The following is a 402-nucleotide window of genomic DNA, read 5'->3' on the forward strand; positions in this document are numbered from 1 at the left end:
CCTTCTAATAAAGGGGATGTCCTATACTGACAGTAACACAACATTGTTCACTTCACTTCTTCCACAACACATGGGAGGAGTGGTGTAACGTGTGAGCAGCTATTACAGTCCATGTGATTGTACAGCTGCAAGGCGTGCACAGCCCAGGGCTATGGGATAGTCCATGCTGCAACATTACAGCATTTTTACTTGACAGAATAAGTTGTAACCTAAATCTCCAGTTAAACAGAGAGGTCCCTCTAACACTGCCGCTTGCCTTTTTCCATTTCTCCAACTGGTAAAAGTGTCCCTCATTGCATCTGACAGCTCAGCAATATCACCGCATAGACAGTGGCCATTTGCAATATCTTCCTGGCTAGCAGAATCCAACTTGTACCAGGCTCTGTAGATAACATCATGCTG

Source organism: Dendropsophus ebraccatus, chromosome 11, assembly GCF_027789765.1.
Source record: "Dendropsophus ebraccatus isolate aDenEbr1 chromosome 11, aDenEbr1.pat, whole genome shotgun sequence".
Classification (NCBI taxonomy): Eukaryota; Metazoa; Chordata; class Amphibia; order Anura; family Hylidae; genus Dendropsophus; species Dendropsophus ebraccatus.